Source organism: Panthera tigris, chromosome B1, assembly GCF_018350195.1.
Source record: "Panthera tigris isolate Pti1 chromosome B1, P.tigris_Pti1_mat1.1, whole genome shotgun sequence".
NCBI lineage: Eukaryota > Metazoa > Chordata > Mammalia > Carnivora > Felidae > Panthera > Panthera tigris.
In genome coordinates, this window is record NC_056663.1 from 147,778,384 (window position 1) to 147,795,491 (window position 17,108).

General features: G+C 38.7%; 1 long non-coding RNA gene across 12 annotated transcripts in view; it reads left to right on the forward strand.

The window, feature by feature from the left end:
* LOC122238023 overlaps window positions 1–17,108 on the forward strand; it is a 134,899-nt gene that overhangs the window by 77,267 nt on the left and 40,524 nt on the right. For 10 of the 12 annotated variants that reach the window (XR_006216963.1, XR_006216970.1, XR_006216961.1 and 7 more), the window contains 3 exons: window positions 784–935; window positions 9,121–9,199; window positions 13,874–14,219. This is a non-coding gene — a long non-coding RNA (uncharacterized LOC122238023). The remainder of the gene's footprint in view (window positions 1–783; window positions 936–9,120; window positions 9,200–13,873; window positions 14,220–17,108) is intronic. The other 2 variants (XR_006216968.1, XR_006216972.1) reach the window with 2 other exon arrangements.

Genomic DNA, 17,108 nt, shown 5'->3' on the forward strand with positions numbered 1-17,108 from the left:
TATGATATTTTAAATTTATGATGGTTTTTATCAGGACATAACTCTATCGTAAGTTGAGGAAGATCTGTAATAAGATGCTGCTCAAGGGGAAGATTAGCTGAAGATTTATGCATATTCTTTGTGTGATAAAAATGTCAACATGTTTGTTATTTTAAGAAAAAGGTGAATGAAATGACTGGTTCTCAGTCCTTATACCTTTGATTATTGCCTCTGTTCTTATGTCTTTGTTATGTTATTGGAAGGAAAATAGGCAGTCTCCATCTACATCCATTATCTCTTAAATTCTTTTTAATCTTTTAGACTCAAGTGTGTATAGCACATTGTTTCTCAATTGCCTCTACCAGTGTTCAAAATGTTTTGAATCCATTTAAAGGATGTGGCTTTCTGAGAGTCCCAGGTTTATGTAGAGAGACTCAGTTCCAACTGTTTGGAGTGGGCTAAATGCCCATTCTTTTGTCTTCATCTAAGTTTTAAAATTGAAGCCCTTGAGTTACCAAGACCAGCCGCATCCTTGAGGGTGACCTTAGAGTCCATGTACAGCTCCTCCCTGGATTCTATTTTCATTTTGTTTTTGCATTATAGGAGTTTTCCTTGCTATTACTTTCTTTCAAAGTCAGCTATACATTCAAAATTATATTTATTATACTTAATTCAGAATTTCTCAGCCTCAAAAATTTAATATATATTTTTCATGGTGTTAAAAGTAGACATAATATGAAAGTCATTTCAGATTATGTTAGTGAGCCTGACCCTGTTTTTCATTTCTTTTATGTTCTTGTGGAGCTTGACCGAGGGAAGTTTTCACCCAAACTTTGTTTATAGTTTCTGCATTCCACATGTTTACCTTGTCAAAGCAAAAATTGCAGGATAAAGTTAAACAGGCAAGGAAGACTTCATTCAAGACGATTTCAGTAGCGAACTCTGCAGAAACAAAGGTGAGAGGTATTTTAGAGCTAGGGTGAGCTAGTGGAAAAGTACCTGGAGGATGTTATGGGGATGTTGACTGATGGAAGGTATAGAGTAAATTATGTAATTCTGGAGCCTGCAAATGTTTTACTGTGATTTAGACAGTATGTGCTTGCTAATTGGTGCTTATCTAAATAAGCTCCTACTCTCCTGCAGAGACTGGGAAAGGGGGCACTATCTTCCTTGGCTCCCAGGTCCTTAGGAAAGATATTTCTAGGTTGTAAAATTAGAAAAGAGGCTTTTAAAAATGTTTACATCTCAAAAAACCAGACAAAGAATTTACAATTGCAAGTGTTCTAAATAAGTATTCTAAACCTCCAGGGACCTAGAGTCAGGAAGAAACCTGTCTAAAATTTAGTCACACTGAGGAGAATTTTAAGGTCTTGGTCAACCTTATATTTTTCTTTTCTTTTTTCTTTCTTCTTTCTTTCTTTCTTTCTTTCTTTCTTTCTTTCTTTCGAGAGCGAGATAGAGCATGAGCAGGGGAGGGGCAGAGAGGGAGGAAGACATAGAATCTGAAGCAGGCTCCAGGCTCTGAGCTCTCAGCACAGAGACTGATGCGGAGCTCGAACTCTTGAACTGCAAGATCATAACCGGAGCTGAAGTCAGCTGCTTAACAGACTGAACCACTCAGGTGCCCAGGTCAACCTTATATTTAAGTAATGCTCATAATTGGAATCCCTTTTAGGGGGACAGGCATATTAATCTTTTCATTCATTTCCAAACAGATGAAAGTGATACAAATACACACAGGGAACAAATGATTTTCAAAATGATTTATTGAACAAAAGCTGAAAAATTAAAACTGAACATACATAAGAAGTGACAGAATGAAAGTAGAATTTCTAGAGTTGTCTTATTTCTGAAGTGAGATGGCAGTCATTTCTTGAGGCAATATTGGCAGAGGTTAAGGTGAGAAGTTTAATATTTAGGAAAGTTATGACCTAGGAAAAATGTTGAGAAATATAAAATTAATTTCTACAGTCCTATAAATATCACCTAGTCAGTTTAAAATTACTATTTTATATTAATTATTTGAAATAAATTCCAGTCTATATACCCTCCCTTGCCCCAGCACCACTCTCTTATTTTTATGATAGTTCATGATTCTATTGTAAAGTAAAACATATCTAGTTAGATGTCCTGTGTTTAAAGCATAGCTACCTGCTGTACTCAAGCCCTAGTTCATCATTATTACAACCTAGAATGGTTTTATCCAACTTTAAAACAACTTAAAAAAAAAACCCAAAAACAAAACAAAATAAAAAATAAAAAATCCTTGTAAAAAAGTTTGATATTATGTGTTCTAGCATTCCTTTCTCTGAAATCATCTTAGACCTGCTCCTTGTATTTTAGAGTTTTAGATCATGGTTCTAATCACATGGTTCATTGTGTTGTATTGTTTTTTTTTTATTTAAATTTTTTTTAACATTTATTTATTTTTGAGACAGCGAGAGACAGAGCATGAACAGGGGAGGGTCAGAGAGAGGGAGACACAGAATCTGAAACAGGCTCCAGGCTCTGAGCTGTCAGCACAGAGCCCGATGCAGAGCTCGAACTCACGCACCGTGAGATCATGACCTGAGCTGAAGTCGGCCGCTCAACCGACTGAGCCACCCAGGCACCCCTTGTTGTATTGTTTTTAATGTTTATTTATTTTGAGAGGGTGGGAGAGGGGCAGAGACAGAGGGAGAGAGAGAAATCCAAGTAGGTTCCATGGAGGGAGGGCTTGATCTCATGACTGGACATTATGACCTCAGTGGAATCAAGAGTCAGACACTTAACTGACTGAGCCACTCAGGTGTTCTTATTGTGTTGTATTTTGATAAAAGTTTACTTTATACATTTTTCTAATTTTGTTTTGTTCTCCATGGATTTTTCTTATTAATAGTGGTAGTATTCCCCCATTTCCATCTAAGCTTAACTGAGGTGGCAATTTTGCTATAGTCAAGTTCAACTATTTACAGTAAATTGATTGTGATACTCATTCTTGTGTGTGAGCTTGTATACTTCCCAGTTTCCCTTTATGAAATACTGTCTGCGTGTTTTTACATTTGTAACCTCATCAGACTCCTCACCTCCCAAGAATTTTCTTTAAAAAATGTATAGTTTCTAGGGTAGTGGAACTCAGTAATCTTTATTTTGGAAAAGAAACCAAGTGACTGCAATTCAACGATCTACTAAACTGTCTTCTGGGCTTACTGTTCTAGAATTGTAAGCTTTCTGACTGTTGGCTTAAGTATGAAGACACTTGGATTTTAGTCCTGGTTTTGCCACCATGTATTCTGAATTTGAGCAAATTCCATACCTCTATATCCTATATACAAAATAGGAGACTATCTGCTTTCTCTCATAGAATTGCAAAGAATAAAAATGTATGCATATCAAGAGTAACTAGTTATTAAAGTAAGGTGTTTAGAGAAATATAGAGCACTATTGAATTTCTTCATCTAATTCTTTGCACGCATGATTTACCTGTTTTCAAGATGCTCGAGATGCACCACTGCATTGCTCTTACTATGGGGAAGTAGTGTCAAGGCCAGTTGTAGGTATACTGGTTGTGGTCACAGTAGCAGGTGATGCTTGTGTGCTGCTGTCAACAACAAAGGTGGTTCCAGCTGAGCCTGTGTTTGTGGGGACTGTAGCTGCGAGACTGGTGGTTGTCACTGGGGCAGTACTAATGGCATTAGTTTCAGGTGTGGTAGTTGCTGCTACTGTTGTGATAGCTGGAGCTGTGGAAATCCCTTCTGGAGGTGGGGTGGTAGCATCTGCTGCAAGTGTGGAAACCTCAGGAGGGTCTGTGGATTCTGCAGAAGGAGTCGCGGCAGCATCGGTACTTGTTGCAGTGAGAGTAGTATCATCTGGTGTGGCAGCAGTGACCTCATCAGTGGAGACAGCTGTTTCGGGTTCTGTGGTGACAGAGTCCAATTCGGTGGTTAAATCTTCAGGTACAGTGGTGGAGGTGACACCTGATGGAGTTGTAGTGGCAGTGATACCTAAAGTTTCTGTAGTGTCCTCATCCACTGGAGTTGTAGCCTCACTGGCTGAAGAACCAGGGTCAGCAGGGAGGGTGGTGGCTGGTATGCTTGTACTGGCAGTAGTGGTAGCCTCTGAGGCTGACGGTGTAGTTGGAGCCCTGGTGGAGGCTGCAGCTGTTGCAGTGGTAGCTGTCATAGGAATTGTGGTTGCAGATGATGTAGCCATTGCAGTAGTAGCAACAGATGTAGTGCCTGCTTCTAAGGTTGTGGAGTCAGCAGAACGGGTTTTGGCACCTTCAGCTGAAGTGGTAGCAGCTTCCGTGGTTGTATTATTTGCCGACTCAGGGGTGGTCTCATCCCCTGGGGTTGTAGCATCGGAGGTCCGGATGGTGGTTTCACTGTTGGCCAGTGCACCAGATTCAGTAGTAGAAGCAGCACTTGGGACAGCTGTGGTGGCACCAGAAGGAGATGTGGTACCAGCAATGGAAGGTGAGCTAGTGACACTTGTGGTGGCATCAACCCCTGGAGTTATGGAGACTACTGTGGCTGTGCTGGTAACTACTCCAGATATTATAGTTGTAGCCGAATCAGTTGTACTCACGGCTGGAGATGTGGAATCTACTGCTGAGGTTGGAGGGTTAGCTGTGGAGGTTGTGGCATCAGCAGGTGCAGTTGTGGCAGCTTCAGTGGTTGTGTCATTGGTCGGTTCAGTGGTAGCCTCTTCCCCTAGAGTTGTAGTTCTAGAAGCCTGGGTGGTAGTTTGACCCAGACTGGTCAGCACAACTGGTTCAACAGTGGAGGCTGAAGTCACAGGGGTTGAAGTGGCAACACCTGCTACCATTGTGCCAGCAGCTGCAGCTGTATCATTAGTGGCTGAAGTTGTGACTGCACCACGGGTGGTCATATCCAGTGATGGGGTTGAAGAGGCCGCTGCTGTGGTGGTGGTCATTGTCCCCACAGATTTTGGGTTTGAGGATCCTGCGGTTGTAGTAGCAGTGATTGACGAGTCTGTTTCTGAGATTGTGGAGGAGTCTGTTGCACCAGTTGTTACCCCATTGAGTGAAGTTGTGGTGGCAGCTACGGTGGTTGTGTCATCGGCTGTTTCAGTGGTGTCCTCATTCTCTGGGGAAGTAGCTTCAGTGGTTGTGTCATCAGCTGTTTCAGTGGTGTCCTCATTCTCTGGGGAAGTAGCTTCAGTGGTTGTGTCATCAGCTGTTTCAGTGGTGTCCTCATTCACTGGGGAAGTAGCTTCAGTGGTTGTGTCACTGGTTGTTTCAGCGGTAGTCTCATCCATTGGTGTGATGGCAGAACTCGGTGCAGCTGTGGTGGCAGTACCAGGTGCACTGGTGGTTGCAGAACTTGGTGCACCTGTGGCTGTGGCACCACGTGTAGCTGGGGTTGTGACAGAACTAGAAGCAGTGGTCGAAGTTCTGGATATTTCCATGGTAGCAGAAGCAAGAGTTGTGGTAGCACTGGCTGATAATGAAGTAGCACCAGGGCTAGTGGCCCCAGTCTCCGGGGTTGTGAGGGCTGTTGCACCTGTGGCTCCAACATATGTGGGAGTTGAGGCTGCAGCAGTGGTGACAACAGTAGCAGCAAGGATTGTGTTTGCTGAAGTTGTAGAGGCAGCTGGAGTAGTGGAATCATCAATCATTGGGAGAGTGGTGTCATCTGTTGTGGTTGCTTCAGCTTCTGAGCCGTTCGTGGTGAAATCAGGTGCAGTGGTGGAAGCAGAGGTTAAGAGGGCTGTGGAGTCAGCCCCTGGGTTTATGGAGGTGGCAGCACTGGAAGCAGCAGACTCTTGGGACGTGGATTCCACTGAAGGTGTCTTGGAGGTGACCACAGATGCTGGGGCAGTTGTAGTGGAGGCAGCACCAGTTGCTGAGTTCATGGTTGGTGTCACTTGGACTGTGGTGGCAGCCCCTGGGGGTAGAGTTTCAGGTGCTCTGGTGGTTGCATTTGATGCCTTGGTTGCAGTGGCAGATGGACTAGTTGGGGCAACTGATATAGATGTTGTGCTATCGGACATGGTACTAGCAATGGTGGCTAAATTACTAATAGTTCCAGCTGCTGCAGTGATTGCATTGGTCGGGCCATCAGTTGTGATGTCTTCTGTTCCTGTTGGCCTTGTTGGAGGCCGTGGTTTACCGGGTGGCTTATGAGGCAAATGAGGGTGGTGATGCTGTTGGTGGTGTGTATGAGGATGTTGTCCACTTGGCCATGGTCTTGGTGGCAGTGGACAGAAACGATGAACCTTCAGTGGACACTTACGTGGTCGATTTGGTTGTAGACAGGGAAGTTTATATTGATGAAGTTTAGATGGAGCATGTATTGGGAACGGTTTTGTGACTTTGTTATGTGGGCGCTTTTTCTGTGGAGTTTGAACAGTTTTAGATCCTTTAGGTTTAGATGATTTCAACCTTTTTTTGGCAAGTATAGATTTCCCTTTCTTTGGTCGTTTTACAGTTTTGCCTGCTGAGGAAGGTGGTCTTTTTTTTCCTTGAAGGGATTTAAGTTGATTTATACCTTTCTTACAGGGCTTAAAGGGTCTCTTTTTGGATTTACTTAGCCTTTTCTGTGCTGCTAGAGATGTGGGCTGCCTTTTTTTAGATGGTTTTATAGATTTATTCTTTGCAGGAACTGTTTTTGCAGTCTTTTTACCTGCTGTGGGCTGTTTCTGTGTAGACTTCTTTTGAATTTTCTTCTTGGCTAGAGATCTTTTTGGTCCTGCTCGAGCAGATTTAGACCCATTGAGATTTCTGGCAGCTAGTTTAGATTTTTTTAGGTTTTTCTTTTTGGCCAGAGTTGTTTTGAGGGCTGGAGATTTGCCTTCCTTTGTTTGATTTGACTGCTTCCTGGCAGTTTTAGACAAGGAGCTTTTCAATATCTTTGGTCTTTTCTTTGAGGCTGGTTGTGTTTTTAGTACTGATTTAAGTGCTTTAGGCTGATTCACTTGTTTCTTGGCAGGTGTGGTAAAGTTTTTGGATTTCTTTGACACTTTATTTTTGGCTATAGATATTTTCTTTTTTGTTGCAACTTTTCTTGGCTGATTAAGCTTTTCCTTGGCAGATGTAGATGCTGTCTTTTTAGATGTAGCTGCATTTTTCTTTTTGACTTTTAAAACTGCTCTTGTTGCTGTTGCCTTAGCTGGCCCTTTTTTGACTGGAGATAACAGTTTGGTTTTTTGATTCTTTAGAGTTTTCTTTTTGGCTAAACTTTTTTGGGGGGCTGCTTTAACTACTTTCGCCCGATTCTGTATTTTCTTGACAGGCGATGACAGAGTCTTGTGAGATGTACTTGGTCTTTTCTTCGGAGCTGAAGAAGTTTGGGGGGAACCTCTTATTGCTGTGGACCTAGATTGTGTTTTGGATACAGACAAGTTTGGTTTATAAATATTTTGAGATTTCTTCTCAGTTAGATACGTTTTTGGAGCTGATTTGGTTGTACGCCGTTTTAACTGTTTCTTAGTAGGCATAGACTGGATTCTCTTGGATTTTTGTGGACTTTTCTTCGAAGCTGAACTTCTATTTGATGCTGCCTGAGCTACTTTTGGCAAATTCAACTGCTTCTTGGCCGACGTGGGCAGAGGTTTTTTAGGTGCATTTTGACTTTTCTTAACAGCTAAAGATGGTTTTGGTACTGCTGGAGTCCGTTTTGACTGTTTCTTGGCAGTTGTCTTCTGACTTTTTTTAGGCTGTTTTAGAGTTTTACTTGTCCTGCGTGGAGCATTTCGTCCTGTTAAACCAGATGAAAGGGGGGGCCCTTTCTTGGCAGAGGCTAACATATTTTTCTTAGACCTGACTTGTAGACTTTGCCTTTCTGATGGCAGGGTAGGTTTTTTCTTTTTACTTGATGTCCTAGAATTTAAAGATAATTGGCTGGCTGCTTTGTTAGGCAGTGCAGGTGAACCAGAGGCATGAGAACGGGTTTGAGGTTTCCTAATGACTTGGGTGGATGGAGGTCTGTTTCGTGATGTCCTGGCAGGGGGACTTTGCACTGGCTGACGGTTAATTGTTTTCCTTGTTGCCTGGTGCTGTGATTGCTGACTCTCACTGAACTGCAGCAGGAGAGAATAGGAGATATTACCAAGTGAAGCATTCAGTCAATTATTGTTTTGTATTTTCACTTCAGTTATGGAAACTGTTCTGCTCTTTAGTTTGGAAAGTCCTTTGGTTTCAAGTGTAATATAAATTTAGAATTAACTGCACTATAATTTAAAAGAACAAGACAATATGTGGATGATTAGAGAAAGTACTGGGTGTTACTTTCAATGCTTAGAGTATTTTCTAAGAGAATCCAACAAAATACAGAAATCTAATTTGGAGAAATCCAGTTCATTGGTTTTATAAAATACCCCATTAAATCTATGAAAACTTGTTTTTCACTTAAAAACTGCAGGATGAAATCATTGTCATCTCCTTTAGGAATTAACAAAAAAATCACATAGTTACCATGTAAACATGTTACATGACTCTCAATGAAAGTGTTACATCTAAGCCTTAGTTTAGAAATTATATAAAAGAGAAGTATTTGATATTGAATTCAGAAAGTTGGATATTGAAAAACTGCAACAACAACAACAACCCCCACCCCCACCCCCCACCATGAGTTTCTCTTGCTTGTAAAAGCTTTGTCTGAGGCATTAAATGTTCTGGGAAGAATAGGACAAGGAAATAATAATAATGACAAAAAAGGAAAGGATCCTTGAATGAAACATTGCTGGTTAAATAGCATGAAACAGACACTTGAAGACCTCCTGTAGTTCTAAAAATAGTGGATACTGTGCTCTGAGCAAAGAGAGAGATAAGGAACTAGTAAATAGTATATGATTAAATCAGAAGAGCAGAAGAAGGTATTAAAAACAAAACAAAACAAAAAAACTCTGCCAGAGCTATAAAAGGGAAAAGCAAAAGCCCACAAAGTTCAAAAGACCAAGGCTCACTCAGAAAAGTACATAAAAACCATGTGCACAAGTCATGTTTCAGATGAGTCAAATATGTATGACAATTGTTTATTTTAGATACCAATAGAAGAGACTATCTTCTTTTTCACTGTGTTTATGCCTTATGTGGAAGAACATACTGCAGTGTTTGATTGTGAGACTATAATAATAGATCCAGAGACTGAGTGACAAACAAGCTAGAGATAAGCTTGCCCTCATGTTTCGTCTTCACAGGGTTATCTCCTTGTAATGGAAGTAGTGGGTGAACATGCACGGGAAGGAGAAGTGGGAGTCTTGGTAATTTCATTGCAAGGTTAGTTGTAGTGCTCCAAATTTATTTGGGGATTTTCTCATATTTATCCTCCTCAACTAATAGTCATTCTCTTCTGCTTCTCTCCCTCTTTTTCTCTTTTTTCCCTTCCACATCTCCCTTTGCTTTGTTTCTTCTCCTCAAGTTCCAGGTGATTTTGAATAAACATATTTTTATGAATGTTAGAAGTAGAAGGTAATTGTTTCTGTTTCTTTCCATCTCATGTGACTGTATCTTGATTTTAGAAATACAATCCCATAATCTCACTCTGATCCCTATCTCAATGTTAATGTAGCTTTCAATTTTAGGTAGTTCTTATTTCAAGTGTATAGAATCTTACCGGGAAACAAATGGCAAAGACCAGGATGAGCCCCGTCAGGATTAAACCCTTCATCTTGTCCTTTTAACCCCTATAAGTGAAGAAACAAGAGAAAATATTTGCGATGTGCTTGACAATGAAAGAATAGGTTTTACCAAACTGCCCAGTGATATAAAATTAAAATTTTAGTAGCAAGTTTAAGAGCTAAGGAATTTTTTTTTCCTAAAATTAAACTTCAAATGTGGATGTTAAGTGAAAAGATACCTATATATTTTTTGAAAACACTATCATTATTTGAAACCACTAAAAATCAGGTTTCTCCATTTGGTTTGCCAATAGGATTATTATTTTCCTGTAAATTCTCATCTAAAAGGAGACCTTCATCTTCTATCAGAAATTATATTAAGCAATCCCTCACCTATCCATTATCCACTTACTGCATGTGTATTTACTCTCCCCCCCATCTCCTCTCCCCTCCACACACACACTACTTTCTCTCCTCTCCCAACTCCCATCACCGTCATTTAGGAAAATCATAGCAGTTGTGACATAAAGAGAGTTCCAGGAAGATACATGGTATGCTCTTAAGTTGAGTGGCCAACTTTATTGAACTCAAATCCTATATGTATGATGGATAACACGGTGCACTATGTAATATATTGCAAGGACAGTTTCCACAAAATCCTGAGATTCTCTGATGCTATTTGACTTTTGCTTTCCTCCTCCCTCTAATTTTTACTTTTTAGTCTACAGGATCCTTTACCTGAAAATGTTTTATAAATTTTTTATGCACTTTGCCTATCAATAATTCATTTTTATTTAAAAATTTTTTTTTTACGTTTATTCATTTTTGAGACAGAGAGAGACAGAGCATGAACAGGCGAGGGTCAGAGAGAGGGAGACACAGAATCTGAAACAGGCTCCAGGCTCCAAGCTGTCAGCACAGAGCCCGATGTGGGGCTCGAACTCACGGACCGTGAGATCATGACCTGAGCCGAAGTCGGCCGCTTAACCGACTGAGCCACCCAGGCGCCCCTCGATAATTCATTTTTAGATGAGGGGTACCTCATCACAGTTAAAGTTATTGAATATATCAAATCTATTTCTGACCTGCGTTAATCTAATTTTTAAGAACCTCATGTTGTTTTTCCTAATATAAGACGGTTTTATGGGTGGAAAGTGTATGATGTTTCCATGATGCCAGTATATAGGCAAAAAGACTTGTAATTCCAGAATGTTGTGAAAGGAAAATGGAAAATAAAGGCAGCCTGTATGTAACTTAGGGAAGCTCAGTATAAATGAACTGGTCTCTGGTAGCATATGGCTTATGATAATGTGATGGGGGCACCCTCAGCTTTAGTGGCTGTCAGTGCCAACTGGTCACCTTTTAGAATCATCATCAGAACACTCTGAAACTACTTGGTGTTTTAGTCTGAGTCTGAACTGAATCAGTCTCCATCAACATCTTCCCCCATAAAACAGTCTCTTCCATGTGTCCCCATTTCAGTGAATGACACAGTATTCACCCAGTAGTTGTGTAAGCCAGAATCCTGAGTCAGGCTTGATTCTGCCTCTCATTCTCCGATGTCCATCCATCACTAAATCCTCTCTATGTTTTACTTTCTGGACAGTTTTGAATCAATTTGCTTCTCTTCATCTTCACCAACAGCATCCTAGCCAAGTTAGCATCATATCTCACTTGAGCCTCTCCTTAGCAAATATTACCTATTAAGTTGCTGGCACTGTTCTAGGATATGCAGAGATAGGGGACATGGGTTCAATATCTTTGACTTGTTAGAGGTTTCATTTTCATGATTATCAAAATAGTCTCTTAACTGACCCACAGCCTTGCTTTTAATTGACTAAAGTCACTCTGATTTTTATAAAATACAAATCTGATTATTCTAGTTTCCTCATTAAAACCTTTCACTGGTTTTCCGCTGCTCTTTATCTTAAAGCCCTCCCCCCTAATTCTTCAAGTGGCTCACAAGGCCCATGGCAGCCCCACTTCTCCTTGATCTTCAGACACATCTCTTTTAGTGTCACTCACATTGTGTGTGTGTGTGTGTGTGTGTGTGTGTGAGAGAGAGAGAGAGAGAGAGAGAGAGAGACTGTTTTCTTCCTCGAAGGTCCTTACATATTCTGTTACACAATTCAATGCAAAAGCCTTTTTATTCCCACCTGCCTACTGGAACAACTTCAGTCAAGTTAGCTAATGATGTGTTTATTGCCAATCTAATTCTTGTCTTACAGGATGGAATTCTCCTCAGTGTTTGACAAGTCCTTCTCTCTTTTCTGGGTTTCTGTGGAACCAACTTATCCTTCCTGTGTCTCTGAAGTGTTTTTTTTTTTTTTTTTTTTTAGGTTCATTCATGGATTTTCTTTCTTCTCTACTTACCCAATTATGGTTCTGACATTCACCCTATTTTTCTCTTATTCTATAGCAACATCTCTGCCTTTCCTTGGAAACAGTATCCATCTCTATGCTGGCTTCTAAGTTTATTGATCAAGATTCATATATCCAACTCTTTCATGGACATCTCCATTTGGTTGTACCATTGCACCTTTAGCGCAGCCTGTCCAAAATTGGATTTATTAGTTCCCCCAGCCTCTTCTCTTGTCATTTGCAACTATGTGGATGGAACCGGAGAGTATTATGCTAAGTAAAATTAGTCAGTCAGAGAAAGACAAAAATCATATGACTTCACTCATATGAGGACTTTAAGAGACAAAACAGATGAACATAAGGGAAGGGAAACAAAAATAATATAAAAACAGGGAGGGGGACAAAACAAAAGAGACTCATAAATATGGAGAACAAACTGAGGGTTATGGGAGGGATTGTGGGAGGGGGGATGGGCTAAATGGGTAAGGGGCACTAAGGAATCTACTCCTGAAATCACTGTTGCACTATATGCTAACTAATTTGGATGTAAATTAAAAAAAAAATGAAGCCTTAAAAAAAAAGAGAAAAGAAACCACATGTTAATAGAAAAAGTAGATTCTAGAGTAAGAGTGCCCTAGCAGCATTGTCATTTATCCACACAATTACCTTGAGAGGGGTGTCTCCTTTGGATCTTGGTCAGGACTTGCTCCTTCTTAACTCAGCAGTGCCTCCAAGACTTGATACCTGCAGATGTCAAGACAACTTATTGAATGATTCTTCCACCTAATAAGGCAGCCATGCCTTCCCTTTGTACCTCCTACTTTTTGCCTATTGGTTGTAGTAGAGAGTGGGGGCTAGGAAAAAAATGTGTATATGCGATTATTTCAATTTAATCTTGAAACGTTTTCCCTTTGGATTTTCTGACTCAGGCACGTTGAGAACTCTATCTTATCTTTTACTTGGAAAAGGTAATGATAAAATCTGATAGTTAACAAAATTCGTAAATCAACACTACAGCTTATATGTATATCACTTATTTTAAGAAAACCATGGTTTGGTTTCTTATTTGCAGCTATAGAATAATTTGTATATTGTCTGATGTTCCCCAATTTTTGGAATTTGAACAACTTTATTTTTGCAGTTTGTTTCCGTATTCCAAAGTTTAATAGATGCAAAGACATGAATGTCTGAGAGAATGTAATAGGAGGTTATAAATAATCTTTCCTCCATTGAATTAAAACACAGTTATTTAACACTTAAAGTGTCTGCATTAAGGAAAATTTGTGAAATATGTCTACCTTGCTGCACTCCCGTTGTACTCCCTCATGATCCTTTTAACTTAGAATCTCCCAGATTTTGAAAATCACATGTTCAGTTACCTAATAATCTACTCTGTAAATACTTTTTTAATTGTCGTGACCATGCAATGTAAGAAATATACATAATTTTCCTTAAGCATACGTTTGTTAATTTTCTACTGATTTATTTACCATGTTTACATATTCATCTGTATTAAGCCACATACCAGAACAAATGGCAAATACATTAATTCTGAAGAAATGTAGCTGTGAGAAATCACTAGTGTATTTAAGAAAAAAATGGAAAAAAGTTTCTAAAGGCAATTCTAGAATGGTACAAAGAGCACTAAACTTGAAATCAAGAGGTTTAGATTTAACTCCTAGCTCAGTCATTTTATTTCTGTGTGACCTTGGTAAACTTATTTGCAAATGCCATTTTCATATCTATAAAATGGGAATCCTGTTCTATTTACCTGAGTGTGTTGTTATTAGAATTAAATTAGAATATTTATTTACCTTGTAAACTCTTTAGCACTATGTGACAATTGTTTGTAATATAATTTATTTATGTATTGAATTTTAATGTATTATTTACAGATGTATCTAACATAACTTTTAATCTCAGCATTACTAGATTTGAAATGACAACTTTGATTTTTTTATTCATTCAACAGATATTTATTGGACATCCACTCCATAGAAAGCATTGTGGACTCAATAGGAACAAGAGAGACCTGGTTCTTGCCTTGAGGGGCTAGGGATTTATTGGAAAGAAATATTATACAAACAGAAAAGAGCGACTTTGATCTATTGATATCTGGTTAACAGAGAAAGTACACTTCCACTTAGCCATTTCTTTTGGACAAACTTTCTTCATTCACCTTTTCTTCTAAGAACCTTGTGTAGGCCAGAAGTCAGGGTTTGGCTGCACTTGAATGACTGGGTGCCTGCGTGATAATCAGTATCATAATAAGAGCTGTGCGATAACAACATACAATATTGTCTTTTCTGAGAATTGAGGTAATCACTTTAAAGTTAATAATATTATGTATACTTAATACTGATACACTAATTTGACTCAGAATAAAGTTGACCTCCTTTCTCTTTTAAGTTTGTCATTACTTTGGAGCATTAATCATAACACTCTCCTTTAGGAAGTCAGTACTATTTTAGGAGTTCCAATTTATGGTTTTTATTTTAATTGAATATTGGAATATGGTAGAAAGGACTTTGGAAGCTAAGAACTTTGGTCTGCATATTCCCTAAATTTGAGTGTATACTTAATTTTGTAAGGACAGTTCACATACGGAAATTGCATCATGTAACATTATAAACTCTATGTTATATAAAAATTATTCATGCTTTCTTCAGTGTGAACTGTATTTTAGAAAAGTAGACCAACCTTCTTGTAATCATGAATACAATGCACAGTTATTAACATATTATTGATATGGAAGAGATTATTAATCATTTATTTATTAACACCAATCATGATTAAGTAAATATAAAATATCTGGATATATTCTTATCAAAATCATTGGTATTAGCATGACCTTAGACATTTTTCTATCAGGTTGTTTTGAAAACAGTAGGAGAATAATCGCTGACGTGTGGTTCATATGCAATTCTTACAGAAGGGAGTTTCGGACCAACTTGGCTATCTGTTCTAGTTAACAGTGAGTGTGAAGTAGGCCTAGTTGAGACTGGAGAAGAGTGTGTCTCATTTATGAGAATGAGGAGTAGCCACTTCTTAGTTCCATTGATACTCAAAGGACGGGTCAGGGCTTAGAAGAACTTGCACCACAACATATTGCGTTTGTCAGCAAGAAAGTCTTGCTGCTAAATGAATGAATGAAAACATGAATCAATCAATTAATATAAAGAGAGCTGGAAAATGTGTGCATTGACAACATTGATTTAAGTCCTTCACTCTTAACTGATCTGTAACAGTTTGTGGATTAGCAGCCAGTTTGCAGACCACACTTTGAGTAGCACTGCTGTGGTTGACAGTTGTCACACGAGAGTGCCTGCCCACAATACCAGATCATTCATGTTTTGGAGGAAAATTTGGACTTTCATATGAGTTATATATTTTTTTAATGTTTTGCTTATTGGTAACATTCAGTTGTTAAAAGTACTCTTTAAATCAGAAAAAAATGAGAGAGTAAAAAATTCAACCCATTCTTTAACATCCAGCTCAGATACCACCTTTTCCCTACACTTTTCTGTTTTTCCTCTATTACTGCCTTGGTCTGTAAGAAATCTCTACTATTTTGGATTGTGCCATCATTAGTTATACATATGCTATATGCCCACCTTTTGTCTTAGCTCCCTTAGACCATTGTCATTATTTGGGGCTTTTTTTATTGTCTCAAAGCACTTAGCACAGAGATTTGCTTTGCTATTTGTAGATGCTCAAACTACGAGGTTGACTGTGTTAATTTAATATATTTAATTATCATAAAAACTCTTTACATAGTAAAGAGTCTTGGACAAAATTTTAGGTGTATAAAAATTCATAAATGTCTAGGAATGAGAAGATCAGTTAGCAGAAATCTTTTAGACGTATGCATTTATGGAGCTAGTGAGCAGATCCAAATTTAAGCCTGTGCTTAGCAGATCCTTATGATATTTCTCATGTACATGTAAACTATCTTCAAAGGCTATAAAAAGAAGGGACATCTTATCTACTAATTTGGTTTGCTTTTATAAACCAATCCAGATTATGAAGGCGTTCCCATCCAACATCATGAGTACACTGATTTAAAAATTTTCTGTGGGATAGTCGTGAGGAAGAGTATTTTAAGACAAAAATTGATAAACTTAAAATACACTTGGCCTGAGGAGAAAAGTAGTCTTCGTTTATTTTTTCTTTCAATTCTAAATTCCTGTCGCATATATGCTATTGATTCCACATTGTATAAAGGAAGAAAGCACTTGTGGTGGGAAATGGAAAGAATAAATATGAGGCAGCCTTTCTCATGAGCTATAGTTTGACAGGCAAATTCTCCTAACCCCTCATCTCCTCTCTTTCTCTCTCTTGCACACAGACACATACAGACCCAATAAAAGTAGATCAATCCCCTACTTATTTCTCAGAAGATATAGAGGCTTTAATGAAGTGGTCATAGAGAGAAGGGACAGGGGCAGAATTTCTCAGTTCAGTTCTCCTTGGATCCCAGTCTATGAGTGTGTGGTTATAGTGATGCCAGTGACATTTTCCATGCAAGACAGCTTCTTGTTGGATTTAAAAAACTCTTTTTGCCTTCCAGTGCTTTATAGCTCAGGAATAATTTAGTCTTTTCTATATAAGGAGGTATCTACAGACCTCTGGAACCCTTTTGGTATGCACCAGGGTCAACTTTTCATTCGGGGAATGAAAGCTTGTTGGTTTTCTGGGTTCTCTGAATAATATCTCTGCCTCCAGTTTTACAGTATCCTAGAAATCTCATATCCCCTATAAGGGATTTGTATTATTCTATAGGTAACACCTGTAAGTGTTCATTTCCTTTCAAAAAAGTTAATAAATTATTATTTTAAGCTATGTGACAAATTTGGGGGATAATATAGTCAAAGTCAGTGAATGAGAGATTTCGTTGCTTAAGAGGGAAATTAAGAGGAGTTAGGGATTCTTGCTTTTAAGACATCAAGGACAATAAAAGACAAATTTCTTCTTTTATGTCAAGTATTGAGGGCTGTGAAATGAATTCAGTCATCATGGTAAAATACAATGATGGTTATTGGGGCACCTGGCTGACTCAGTCAGTAGAGCATGTGACTCTTTATTTCGGGATTGTGAGTTCAAGCCTCACATTGGGTGTAGAGATTACTTTGAAAAAAGCTTTAAAAAAATGCAATGACAATTCTTATGGTATTTCAAATATGTGAAATGATTTGTTGGTGATAGAT